This window comes from Puma concolor, chromosome D3 (genome assembly GCF_028749965.1).
Source record: "Puma concolor isolate L17-30 chromosome D3, mPumCon1.1.hap2, whole genome shotgun sequence".
Classification (NCBI taxonomy): Eukaryota; Metazoa; Chordata; class Mammalia; order Carnivora; family Felidae; genus Puma; species Puma concolor.
The window spans coordinates 84,519,691-84,531,851 of record NC_141678.1 but is presented as its reverse complement, the minus strand read 5'-3'; the positions used below and the strand labels follow the sequence as shown (position 1 = coordinate 84,531,851).

The window sequence follows — 12,161 nt, the reverse complement described above, 5'->3', positions numbered from 1 at the left end:
TTCATCAGAAATAAAATGGCACCTTAGTTGTGATCAGCACTGAACAGAGAGAAATATCCAAAAAGGAAATGAAATACTGAGGAACACTCTTAGGGTGGTAGATGTTTTTCTTTATTTTACTTCAAATTTGTGAAAGCTGCCATGTCAGCAGTTTCAAATTAAAAAAAAAAAAAATTAAAAAGGCGCATTGTTTTCAGGTTTCTTGAGTTGCATATTATGTATTTATGCCCGTTTTGAAACACAAGTGAGGAGGCAGATTATATTTTCTGACACTGTCAAACATTCCATTTTTATCATGAAAATGACACATTTTAATGTGATAACTAACAGTTAATATCAGCAGATGGAAAGTCATGTTTATCTTTCAGCTGGTTGCCATGATGAATTGCAATGTCAGATTTTGTACCTAGGAATTCAGATAGTATCATTTCCACATTTTAAAAATGTGCATCAATATGTTTACATGAATGACTTTAATGTGGAAGGTCACACATGTAGCTTATTGCTTGCTACTGACATGAGTCGAATTATCTGTTTTGAAGTTTTTCAAGCATTGCGATGCCTTCCCAATGGGTGTGGGTTTATTCCACACCCATTATGTAACATACCCATTTAAAAAATACTGTGTCCTTGGGCTTTTAGAGGCTGGTTTAGGATATTAGCATGCAAGCAATAAGATAATGAAGGAATGAGAAACAGTATTTTGATATCCTATCCTCTATAGTTCATATTTTCAATCGGACCTCAAGTTGTATATAATGGTCACTTCTGGAATACTGTCGAAGTTTAAGGAGTAAATTGCAAATGATATAATTAGAAGATAACATTTTAGAGCAAGACTATCATTACTATAAATTGTTAGTGAAAACTTAGTTTTAAATATAATTTTGTAAAAAAAAAAATACACACATACAAACACATAAGACTCTATTCCTACCTTTGAATGGAACTATTTATCATGGCGAGAAACTGTTAGAGAATTCAGGAGGCTTTCTGCCATTGAGGTAAGATGAATGATGAATCCAATGCAAGGCAGGGTTTCTTAATAATTTATTGGGTCATGAGTTATGGTTTTGTTCAATTGAAAATTATAAGATAGGTTTGCTTCAGGCAAAGAGCATAATGTATGCAAAAGGAAAATAGATTAAGCAAACATTCCATGAGTTTAATCATTTCAAACATTATACTGGCTAAAGGCCCTGATGCATTTGTCATTAATTCAGGGGACAATTTCACCTCCACATAACATGATCACAAGATGGGGGTTGTCACTAGAGCTCTTTTAATGGGATGCTCATAATGAATAGTCAGCGGAAGTCATTACTCACATTCAATGTTTTTCCTTGTAAACGAGGATAAGAAAGACTGCAGAAACCAAAGCTTCTGATTATTTTTTTCTCTTGTGGAACGTTAATATTTTTTCTGTTTCTCATCACTCATTTATCCATTTACTTTGACATTCATTCAACATACATTTATTGAGCACCAACTTTGCACCAGAGACTCTGTTCCAGGTTCATTATAAAAGTCATTTCTAAATAGTTCTTGCTGGCCAGCACTTTTGAGGTGAAAACAATTGCATGGGTTTTCTTAGACTAAGGAGTTCATAAAGTTGCCCAGATTTTACCAAAATAATGAAATCAATGGGTAGGTAAAATTACCACCTCAACCTTTATTTAATCAATTCCCTTTCACGTTTATATGCATGTTCTTATATACATAAAACAGTGCTCTATTCTATAGGTTGGTCTAAATAATATTTACTTAAAGGTTGCAAATAAGTGTTAAATCAACCCCAATTCAATTTGTATTCGATTTCAGGATCTTTGGTTTTGTCTTGGGAGGTTTTTCATGATGCTGCAAGTTGTTGTTCTTTACCTGGTAACTCCTCATAAGATGTATTGGTTCTGGCAGAAAAAACCCAAAACCCAACAATAATAAAATTATAGTAGTTACATTAGTTTTATGTTCCTCCCAGATAAATCTCCAACCGAGGTCTCGATATTGTGGGGTATAAGAATCTCAAAGGAGTAATAGCATGGCCATAGATTTTGATCGTAATGTTTCTCTGGCAGTGAGTTGTCCAAGAAATGTGTCTCTTGAGGGCTGCAGTTCAACCTCCTACAGGCTTAGGAAGAAACACAAAAAACATTTTGGCTACCTATCTCTGGGCTTAAGGATGATGTAGTGAGTGACTGTCCCATAGTGATCAGGTACAGGTACCTCTTGTCTGAATGGAATCTGAATTCATTTATTGCCCCAGTCAGACATATCTGTTCATTTCTACAGAACACTGCAGAGGAAATCTATAAGACTTCTTATCTATTAAATACATATTTTTTATAAAAAAAAAAACTATCTAACTTAATTATTTCAAATATTTTTAAAGATCATCTAATCCTTTTTCTTTTAAGTACTTATCACATATTTTGTGGAAGAAACTCTATGAGTTGCTGGTAGATCATAACTGAAAACAGTACTCAATAATTTCTACCCTAATAGAAAGACATTGTATTCTGACAAAATAAAAGGTAAACATATAAATGAAATAAATTATATTATATATTGAAATATGCTATTGGTAAGCAGAAAACAATGAAAAGGGATAGTGAGTCTTGAGTAGAACAGTTGCACTTTCAGATTTTTTTTTTTACAAATTATATGAAAATTTTAGGGAAAAGGTGATTTTTGAGCAAAAAGCTAAGAGGAGTAAGCACATAGGACTTGATCTTTGGGAAAGGTATTCTAAGCAGAGGGAACAAATACTGTGTCTGATTGTGAAATTAAAAGTTCTGGCGGGGGTATAACCACCCTTCGAGAAAGAGAAGGGTCTTTTAAGAATCTGAAAATACTTTGGTTTTAGTCTGAATGCAACAGGATCTTAGCACAGAATTGACATCATCTAAAATCGATATTAACTTGATAAATCGGACTGATTTTTGAAATAAATTGAGGACCAAGGGTAGAAGCAGAAGTTATTGGAAAAGGAGACTCTTCTTATAATTTATTAAATCGATGAAAGTGACTTGAATTAGGCTGATAGTAGTTGAGGTGATAAGAAGTAGGAGATTTGGGATATATGTGTTTTTTTTTTCACAGTGAAAATGAGGCAAAGGTACAGACATTTCTTGTATATTCCCTGCCTCCATATTTGCACAGGTTCCTGCATTATCACCATCCGCCACTAGAGGGGTGCGTTTGTTGTTTGATGAACCTACACATCATCATGACCCAAAGACAGTAGCTTACATTACAGTTAACTCTTAGCGTCGCGCATTCTGTGGGTTTCAACAAATGTATCACTATGGTATCATACAGAATATTGTCACTGCTTTAAAAATCCTCTGTGGTCTGCCTGTTCATCCCTCTCACCACGTAAAATGGCTGTCAACCAGTGATCTTTTTACTGTCTCCATACTTTTGCCTTTTCCAAAATGGCATATAGTTGGAATCCCACAGTAGCAATCTTTTCAATTAGCTGCTTTCACTTTAATATGTATTTAAGTCTTCTAAAGTGTATGTGCTTGCCCTTTCACAAAGAACGGAATGGATTACAGAGAATGACCGCAAATCTCAAAAAGATTTGGTGTAAAGAGGGAGGTGTAATTTATTTTGTTAGATGCTATCTTTATTTTATATTTAGAACTTAAGCACGGGGAGAGAGAATTCGATTAGAGATATTACTCACTTGGCACTTTTTCCTTTACAATGCCTGAGGCATTTATCTCGATCGCTATGCGGAAAGAGGTACTTCTCAAAAAACACGAATCTATAATTTTATTGAAAATTATGCATTTTCATTTCAGGTAACAAAAATTATTTATTTCTTTGTGGCTCAACAATCTTTTCCTAAACTAGTCATTATGACATTTCTTTCTTCTATGTATTGTTTTCAGCTCTATGACTTTTACATAAAGGAAAAGAAAAACTACAGAAGAAAGCTGTATATTTTAAGTTAGGCATATAAGTTGTTAGCTTGCATTTGATTCTGTGACTGAGTATTTTACTATTTTCTGAGAAAGGAGACAAAAATCGGGGAGGGGAATCAAACAAACATGTCAAGTTATTATGTACCGTTAAAAACTTCTTCAAAGGGTACTAAATGAAATGTCAAAGTTTTCAATTTTTAAACTATTTTTCAAGATCCAATGAAAAGGCAAAAATATGACAATCTTATTACAATCTTGATTTAAAATCCCTTTCTTTATTTTTATAAATTGTGGAGAATATAAATTACCTGTATGAATTATATAAATCATGTGTGTCTAGATTATAACCAAAATGTTTTATTTGAAAATATTATATCGGTATTTCTTTTATCACATATGTATGCTAGAGTCACTATTATGTTTAGCCAATAAATGCTGAATGCATGTAGTATTTTTGATCCTGGTACATATCACACAGGCTCATTAAAAATTGAAGCAAAATGTTAAGATGTTAGCTAATTTTCCAGGAAATAAGACTGTGGTATATTTGTAAGAGTCAGACCTTATTTCCTATGAAATATTCATAGCATTGATTCCCCTTGTTTCATAACACACTAGAGAGAAAGAGTTCAAAAATCCAAACAAAAAAGGAAATATTTTTATTCCATTGCTCATAGAAGTTAAGTTCCCTAAGTTTTGAGGTACACATAGAGCTGCTGTGGATGGTCAGGAGAGCTGCAAACCACACAATCCACAGGGCACTATTTGTGTGTTACATTAACGGTGTAACACAATATCTCTAAGCTTAGGTCTAGTTTGAGACTCTTATTTTGTACTAGAGCTATGTAATGTTTTATCTGGGACTGTAATATTTGATTTTGATTTTTCAGTATTTGATGTTGAAGAACATGAATATATGGCCTCCTTGGGGAGGAAAGTAAAATAAAAAATGTTAGGGAAACTTTTCAATTAACCACTAGTTCTTTTTTTTTTTTTTTTTAATTTGTCTCAAATTTTTATTAACTTCCAGTTGGTTAATATACAGTGTCATATTAGTTTCAGGTGTAGAGTTTAGTGATTCAGCACTTACATACAACAGCCAATGTTCATCACAAGTTCCCACCTAATCCCCATCATCAATTTAATTCCCCCACCTCCTGTCTGGTAACCCTGCGTTTATTTTCTGTCTCTGTAGTTCAGGGTCTGTTTCTTGGTATTCCTCTCCTTTTCCCCCATATATTTATTTGTTTTGTTTCTTAAATTCCACATGTGAGTGAAATCATATAGTATTTGTCTTTCTCTGACTTATTTTGCTTAGTGTAATACTATCTAGCTCTATCCACCTCATTGCAAATGGCAAGATTACATTCTTTTTTATGGCTGAGTAATATTACATGTGTATATATACTTTTGTGTATATATACTGTGTGTGTGTGTATATCCTCACCAACACCCCTTGTTTTCTGTGTTGTTGATTTTAGCCATTCTGACAGGCGTGAAGTGATATCTCATTGTGATTTTGATTTGCATTTCCCTGATGTTGAGTGATGTTGAGCATCTTTCATGTGTCTGTTGGCCATCTATGCATCTTTGGAAACATATCTATTCATGTCTTCTGCCCATTTTTTAACTGCATTATTTGGTTTTAGGGTGTAGAGTTTGATAAGTTTTTTTTTTTTATATATTTTGGACACTAATCCTTTATCAGATATGTCACTTGCAAATATCTTCTCCCATTCCATAGGTTGCCTTTTAGTTTTGCTGATTGTTTCCTTCACTGTGCAGAAGCTTTTTATATTGATGAAATCCCAATAGTTTGTTTTTGCTTTTGTTTCACTTGCCTCAGGAGACATCTAGTTAAGAAATTACCATGCCCAATATCAAAGAGGTTACTGCCTATGTTCTCCTCTAGGATTTTCATGGTTTCCTGTTTCATATTTCGGGCTTTAATCCTTTTTGAATGTATTTTTGTATGCAGTAAGAAAAGGGTCCCGTTTCTTTCTTCTGCATGTTTCTGTCCAGTTTTCCCAACACCATTTGTTGAAGAGATGTCTTTTTTTTTCCATTGGTCCTGCTTTGTTGAAGATTAATTGATCATATATTGTGGGTTCATTTCTGGGTTTTCTATTCTGTTCTATTGATCTACGTGTTTATTGTTGTGCTAATACCACACTGTCTTGATCACGACAGTTTGAGTAACATGGTGTCTGCAGATAGTGAGAGTTTGCCTTCTTCTTTACCAATTTGGATGGCTTTTATTTCTTTTGTTGTCTGATTGCTGAGGCTAGGACTTCCAGTACCATGCTAAATAGAAATGGTATGTAGAAAACCCAAAAGACTCCACACACACACACACACACACACACACACACACAAAATTGCTAGAACTGATACACAAATTCAGTAAAGTTGCAGGGTACAAGATTAATGTATAGAAACTTGTTGCATTTCTTTTTTTTTTTAATTTTTATTTTCAACGTTTATTTATTTTTGGGACAGAGAGAGACAGAGCATGAACGGGGGAGGGGCAGAGAGAGAGGGAGACACAGAATCGGAAACAGGCTCCAGGCTCTGAGCCATCAGCCCAGAGCCTGACGCGGGGCTCGAACTCCCAGACTGCGAGATCGTGACCTGGCTGAAGTCGGACGCTTAACCGACTGCGCCACCCAGGCGCCCCGAAACTTGTTGCATTTCTATACACCAATAATGAAGCAGCAACCACTAGCTCTAAGGGACAAAATAGAGAGAGAGAATGAAGAACTTCACCAAGAAGTAAAAACAAAAAGGGGTGAAGTTATAAAGTTGTCCTTAGAAAGTTGAGTGTAGGGAAATAACCCGTCCTCCAGAAGTCTTTATTTTATTGTCCTCTTAATCTCTTACCAAACCAAAGTCACAGATGTGGGAGGTAGGTTTGAAATGCCGATTTCTTTAGAACTCATGATATATATCCGCAGAAAGGGCAGACATGTGCCAGTTTACTTGGTTTTATTTTAAGGTCAGTATGTAGATCCAAGAAGCACATATGACTCACAATCAGCTAGTAGAGTAATTAATCATAAGCCAGAGGCCAATGTTACCTACCCAGAGTTTAGTTTCAGTGCATACTTTGTATAATTTTTTAAAAATTTTTTTAACGTTTATTTATTTTTGAGAGAGAGAGACAGAGCGTGAGTGGAGGAGGGGCAGAGAGAGAGGGAGACACAGAACCTGAAGCAGGCTCCAGGTTCTGAGCTGTCGGCACAGAGCCCGATGCGGGGCTCGAACCCACGAACCGTGAGATCGTGACCTGAGCCGAAGTCGGATGCTTAACCAACAGAACCACCCAGGCGCCCCAAGTTTGCATAAATTTAAGCATTTTATTGAAGTTTGGTGTCACTGACAAATTCTCTGCTGTGTAAAAGAATCCAGATGGTGTGAATTCTAGGTTAGGTTTTTGTATTTTCATGACTGAGGCAAAGTGAAATTCATATATAGGTTATAAAAACATGTCTTACGGTTTTGAAGCCATAATTCAGAGACTTAATAGCCTATTGCTATATATTACAATTATACACATAGCATTAATATAACATTAGCTAAAAGGCCTGCCATATAGCCATGACGTTAAGGGAAAAAGTTCATTTATATTTAAATTTTAGCTTGAAACAGATAACTCTGGAATGTTATTCAATGTATATTAACTAAGACTGATAATCAATGCTTTCATTTAAACTTAAATACTAATGCATGCAGCAGAATTAAATCCAATGACTTTGATTTTCTTTTCCTGGAGCTATTTGAAATTATTTGATCCATCTTTCTTAACACTCAAATCTGGTCCATTAAGACTGAAAAGGCAGAAAAAAGCTGCATTAAAATTAAAAGCTCATATTCTGAAAAGCAGTTAGCTAAACTCTGAGACTTTAATGTCCAGATGTAATATTTTCATTTCATATGAAGGAAAATAAGTTATTATTGCATTTGACCTTTAGAAGTTATGTTTTATGTATAGTTAAAATAAGTAAGTTCCTGTAGGCTGATCAATAAACAAGACTGTGTTTTGAAGTCAGTTGCAATAACTGTGTGTACATTAAAAATAAAAAGAAAGGACAGTGTATGTATGAGATTTTAGAACATTCCAAATTTTGTACCTGATAGCTATTGAGCTGTATTCATAATTATTCTACCTTATTAAATTATACACAATTATCTACGCACATCAAACCATTTAGTCAATTTCAGCCCTGTTTTTAGCTCTCAGTTTTCTTGACTAGTAAAAAAAAAAAAAAAAAAAGTTGCTTTAGGTACTAGCAAAGTACATTATTTATTAAAATAAAATTATTTGAGCCAGATATTTCTCTGACTCTTCTCAGGGTTTTATGTCTCCTTTTTTAATGATCATCTTTACACACTTGAACATATCATGTCTACAGTCCTTCCTGAGGTGTCATTTTTAGTCTAGATTCTTAGGATATGATGATACTTGACTGCATTGTCGTATAATGAGCAACCAGAAATAGATTTCTACTCCGTATCGGTAGCCCTCGCCAACCAATCAGAATGGAAAGGCAGAGTCGTGTTAGAATTAGTGACCCTACACTTTGGGTGAGCCATTCCTACACACTTTTTATGAAATTATCATTTTTCTTATTCTGTCCTCATGCGTTCAGTGGGGTATCTCAACGTACAATGCAGAAAGTTCAGTGAGTTCAATTAATAATCAAAAGTGTCTCTTTTAATAGTATTAAAAAATATAAAAAGTTAATTCACTAACTTAATAAACAAATACACTCAACTATGCCATGGCATTTCATGCCATTCTGTCTGAAAAGTTTTCTTCCTAAGCAATTCTACATTTGTTATTACAGTTTGAAGAAAATATACTGGTAAAATAATGTTTCAACTGTAAACATAATATGTATTTTTAGAAATTCTATTGGTTTTGGCACTTCCCTGAAGATTCACAGAGATCTTTTAGAAATTCAATATAATGTAACTATGAGGTTACTAAGGATTAAGAATAATGTGGTATTTTCAAAATGACACATATGAAGGTATCTTAGTAATTGATAGTTATTTTGAAAACAAAGGTACAAGGGAAAAGTCAATTTATCCCCCAAAATAAAACTATATCATCATCAGGATGATTTTCCACAAACTAAATGGAAAATAAAAAAAAAAAAAAGAATGGACTCTGGAGTTATATCACTAAAATTTGAGTCTTGGATTTGCAGTCTTGAGCATTGAACCACCATGATCTGTTTCTTCATGTTTAAAAATATGAAGTAACAGTTATTGTACCTATTTTATAGCCCTGTTGTGAGTTCTCAACAAGTCAACATTGTTCTGTTCAACAAGAACAGAAAAATGTTCTTAGGAAGCTATCTCCTGCATACTTATGACCTCTTGTTACTATTATCCAAACTCAGTAATATACACATTTTTCAGTTTCCAGGTCATTTTATTCAGAATCTTGTGTTTGTTTCCTGAATTAATCTAGACTATACAAAACAATGTAAAAATGGCTACCATTTTCTCTCCCTGATGCCCATCATGGGGACAATAACCTGGGCCATTTAACTCAGGGGGTTCCCCAGATTCGGTCCAGTAAATGAGCCCAAGTGACACTCTAGCCCCTTGAATCATTTTCAGATGCATTTAGCTGCAGTGAGGAAAGCCTAATGGGGTGTGGAGGTTAACTAGGCTATGGAGATAATTTGGGGAAAAGAGATGGTACCTGGGGCAAGAGCCTACCCAAACAAAAGAGTGTCTAAGATGTTTATGATTCTTTCTTGTGCCTCAAAAAGTGACATTTACTCAAAGAAAAAAATGACAGAATGTCCATCCCTTGGTTCCCTTTCCTCTCCACTCCCACTCCTTTTTAGCACCCCATCCCCCCAGACTGAACCCTGGGTAGGGCTATGTAGCAGGACACTCTCTCAGGTGAGGTCAGCAACACTGAGGGACATCTCCTCGATGGAGGTGTTGTAGAATTTCTCAAAGAGCCCTTTGTCTTCTTCTGAGACCGTGTCAACACCCACATCCTTAGGGCCAAATCATCTACCATCACCTATTCTCTGGATATAGTTTTCCCTGTTGGTGGGAATGTCATAGATGGTGACTAAAGAAACCTGCTGTACATCAATGCCTCTGGCCAGCAGGTCAGTGGTAATCCATACTCTGCTAGAGACAGCGCAGAACTCCCTCATGATAACATCTCATTATCCTTTTGGCCCCTATCTCTGTGCATTGCAGTCACGGTCAAGTCTGCGGCTTGCATCTTTTCAGTGAACCAATCAACCTTCATTCAGGTGTTGAAGAATATGACTGCCTGTGTGAGGGTCAGCATTTCATACAAGTCACATAGTGTGTCCAGAGTCCAATCTTCCCATTCCACACCGATGGAGAACTGCAGATACTCTCCAGGGTCAACTCTTGCTTCTTGACCAGAATCCAAATGGGGATTGAATTTCTTGGTCACCTCAAGCATGTCAGAAAGCATTGCAGTTGACGGAAAAACCACCTGGGTGCTGCTGTCAAGCTTTTGGAATATGTCATAGACCTGGTCTTTGATTCCGTGGCTTAGCATTTCATCAGTTTTCCTCCAGTACAAACATCTTGAGGTATTTGGGAGACAGGTATCTCCGGTTAAGCATATCAAACACAAGACATGGGGTACCCACGACAATATGGGAAGATTTCATCTTCTGTATGTCAGCTTCTGTATGTCAGCTGGTATCTTGGTCCCCCAAGTGTGGCAGAAGGCACCCATAGAATTTCCTAATGCCATGGATTCCTTCTGTATCTGCTGAGCCAACTCTAGTAGGTGTGGGGCCAAGGCCTCTGTAGCCTTTAGATATTATTTTCTCCTTACCACATCAACTTCATGATGCATGGACCTCTAGTTTTTCATTTAATTGAGCAATCACGCTCAACTGCCTCATGCTAGGAACACCTTAACCCTGGATCAATCCATCCAGTTAGCTTTCCCATAGCAACTCCAAGACTGATGAAACCTATTAGACAAATACATACATACATACATACATACATACATACATACATACTACTTCTCAGATTTGGTCCCTTTCTCAGTTTCTTAACTCAAATTTAACTGAGTCCTCATTCGTGCCTGGAAATAATAAATTCTTTCCTTAATAATTGCTATTTTCCAATTCTCTCCTTTTTATTCATTTATTTTTTGTTACCAATGGCCCTGCTACTCATCCATAATCTTAACCAGGTGAGCCTCATCTCTCCTTCACCAACCGAAAATAGAAAAAATCAGAAAGATCCAATTCAATGTGTTGCAGAATCGATATAAAAAAAAGTGGCTGTTTTCCCAGTCCCAGATTGGGCTTGAGCGGTCTCATCGTAACCACTGATACAAAGAATGGCTCGCTCCTGGATGGCAGAAGGTTTCTCAAAACCATAGGCAGAGATGCCATGGAAGAAGAGACTCAGAGAAGCTCATGTCATCAAAACCGTTGATGATCTCGTTCCAGTTACTGTCAATGATGCCTTCAAGCTCCATCCCTTCCAGGCCACTGTCTCTGGATCAGGAATCCTGACTCAAAGACGTGATCCTTAGAAACTTCAAACTCAGTAATATATTTGGATAGAATTTCTCATTTAAGCTATTCCAGAGGCAATTTTCATTGGTCTGGTCAGAAGTTAATATGGAAATAATGTACCGGTCACTTATTGATTTTGTAGACAATTCATATACTCTTGCTCCTCCATAATACATATATAAAAAGTTATTTCAAGTACATTTTATTTTTTAAGATCTCCTGACAAGTGTTTTGCAAAATATACCATAGATTGGGAAGAAACTTTTTATGAGCCTACAAATCTCTTCCATGTTGACAACATCCTTGTTTCCTGTCAAATATTTCTAAAGAGGCCCAGACTTATTTTCTTCTCACACATACAACTGTGCTATAATTGCCATATATATATATATATATATATATATATGTATATATATATATGTATATATATATATATAATATTTAATTATACATATAGTTACTGATTGCAAATGAATACCAAAACTGTCAAATAATCTTACTCTATTTTTATGGAACTTTTAGTCTTCTCTCAGAAAATACTTTTATTTTCTTTATTCCTAAACTTCTCATGCTGCATACAGATTTTCACCTGATTACCTTTCCTTATGCTTCCCTTAGAAAATCAAGACAATTAAGAGGGACCTAATTCATCCTTTCACATCAATTATATGCATCTGCA

General features: G+C 35.5%; 1 pseudogene; it reads right to left on the bottom strand.

Moving 5' to 3' along the window:
* Nucleotides 1–9,847: 9,847 nt before the first annotated feature.
* LOC112868143 (eukaryotic initiation factor 4A-I pseudogene) lies at nt 9,848–11,658 on the bottom strand (annotated as a pseudogene).
* Nucleotides 11,659–12,161: the final 503 nt, after the last annotated feature.